The 2,277-nt window shown below is 34.3% G+C and overlaps 1 long non-coding RNA gene across 1 annotated transcript; it reads right to left on the bottom strand.

The window, feature by feature from the left end:
- Window positions 1–344: 344 nt before the first annotated feature.
- On the bottom strand, window positions 345–1,749 carry LOC137619230 (uncharacterized). The gene is made up of 3 exons (XR_011039862.1): window positions 1,604–1,749; window positions 1,333–1,434; window positions 345–1,223 (listed from the first exon to the last, which is right to left on the bottom strand). It is a non-coding gene; the product is annotated as an uncharacterized lncRNA (long non-coding RNA).
- Window positions 1,750–2,277: the final 528 nt, after the last annotated feature.

Here is a 2,277-nt window from a genome sequence, read left to right as displayed (position 1 = left end):
TAAGTCTTTGGCATCGTTGTAACTTTGTTTGTCGGCCTCCAATGAGCCAAGTAAACATTTAGCCCTACCTTCTACTTGTTGTTTCAAAAGTAAGAGCAAGTCCCTGTCTGGATAATTAAAACTCTGGGTCGTAGATTCAAATTCTCTAATGAATTTCAAAAAATCCTCACCTTCCTTACTTTGGAATTTGGGTAGAGGGGCAGTGGGTTGCCTCAAAAGACTCCTAGCAATATCAGTAGTTAATGAAAGTTGAGGGCTTCCAGCACTTACACTTACATCCAACAAAGGCAAAATACCTGAAATCTTATCATGGGAAGATTGACATGCTGAAAAGCTCAGCTTCCAAATCCTCCTCTCTAAATTCCCCTGAAAATTTTAGAATCTGTATTTTAGAATCCAAGTCACTTAATCGCTTCCTATAATCCAGGAGAACACCTCGTTCAGATACTTTAGCAGTATTATCTAATGAAGGGTACTGAGAGGAACGGTTGGCACAATCTGTAACCTTCTTCCTAATAATCTTACGCTGACCAATTAGCACTACCAATTCAGCCATTATGACGACAAATAAACAAACAGGCACCAAAATATATAAAAAGTATGATTAATACAATACACAACTACAAATAAACAAACAAGCACCAATATATATATAATAAGTATATTAATGCAATACACCACAAAAATTTTCTAAACAGAATAGTTAACACCACTTATTACAAATAACGTTATTACGAAGCAAAATGCTCAAAATAACGCGAGAAATAGGAGCACTCAAATACGCAAAAAATTATTCGCAAAGGGATAAACAAAATATGAACCGCATAAATAGTTAACAAAGAACTTTAAATCAGTTGCCAAGTAAACGATAAACTCACGAAAATGGTATACTGAACTCTTCTTGAACAGCAAAAAATCGATTAAAGAAATAAGCAACTTATAACAACCCCTTCCAGGAAGAAACCTCGAACACACCGCAATTCACGTTCTGTATCACGTACCTAACCTATAATGCTAAGTCCTGTCACGGTCGCCATACGCTGAATTTTAATTTACAAACACCAGGAATAAAATAAGGATAATTAAAATGTGAAAAAAATTAAGTAATTTATTGTATTTGCTAAATATCCTAATTCATCCAGATGCTGATGCGGCAGCTAATACACAAAGTTGACCATCGTGAAGCAAGGGGGAACCGCAGTAATTCAGCTTCTTCCAAATACCTTAAATATTACCAAATGTCTAATTACATACAACACAACGATCATAAAAATACATATAAAAATCAAATTATTATGTGAAGCACGTTATAACACCTGGCAAGTTGCATACCTTGGAAATCTTATGTAAATAAATATAAACCCATAGTCCAAACTGGAGTCCACGAAGTACAATTTATGATATCCCTTTAGAGGGTACGAAGTCGTTACAAAACTGAAAAGGGTACGAACTTGTTACTAAATTGAAAGGTATGAAATAATATAACATTGAAAAAAGTAAGCGATGATAATTGGAAGTCAAATTTAAATGGGATGGCATTATCCCTCTAAATGATTTCGGATTGACATAAAAAAAAAAATCCCCCTGAGTTTTACAGACCCACCGATATCATCCTGGGACGAAGGCGAAGTACGTGTAGAGATGGGTTGCGATGAAAGAAAGCTTCTTCCTGGTCGGGATTACACAGAAGTTTACATGGCGATAATACTCTTCGTCACTTCAAAGGACATGTAGAAAATGTTCTTGTCACGTTAACTGGTTTTCAAAATACTGGAGGTTTAAAAAATTATCAATGGCAATAAATTATAATCAAGAGCAAATTCAAATATTTATTTACATAAACAGAACTATCACTGAAATATGTATTAAGGAAAATGGCTCAGGATCGTAGATGGTCTTATTGCTTCTTGGTATTTAAGCGAGGTATCCGTCCTTATGAAGACCGATGATGCGACCTCACTAATAACCCCCAATACCAGAAAAATCCTCAGGATCTATAAATATGTCATAAATACGCTCTATTAATAGAGAGCAAATATACGAAAATATATCAACAAAACTATCTTAACTGCCAGTTAATATAATAAATGCATGAAGCAAATATGAACTCGAACGAGCAGAATAAAACAAGACACTTCACAAATATAAGTAGTTACACCGGCAATAAATTCTAAATTTTAAATGAAAACAATATGGTTGGTCCTTTGGATGATTTTTTATGGTTCAGGTTAAGGAGACAATTCATTCAAAGTGAATGATTAACTCGAGTGAAATTTA

Source organism: Palaemon carinicauda, chromosome 25 (genome assembly GCF_036898095.1).
Source record: "Palaemon carinicauda isolate YSFRI2023 chromosome 25, ASM3689809v2, whole genome shotgun sequence".
NCBI classification, from domain to species: domain Eukaryota; kingdom Metazoa; phylum Arthropoda; class Malacostraca; order Decapoda; family Palaemonidae; genus Palaemon; species Palaemon carinicauda.
Note: the sequence above shows the minus strand (reverse complement) of the source record. Positions and strands in the feature narration are given on the sequence as shown.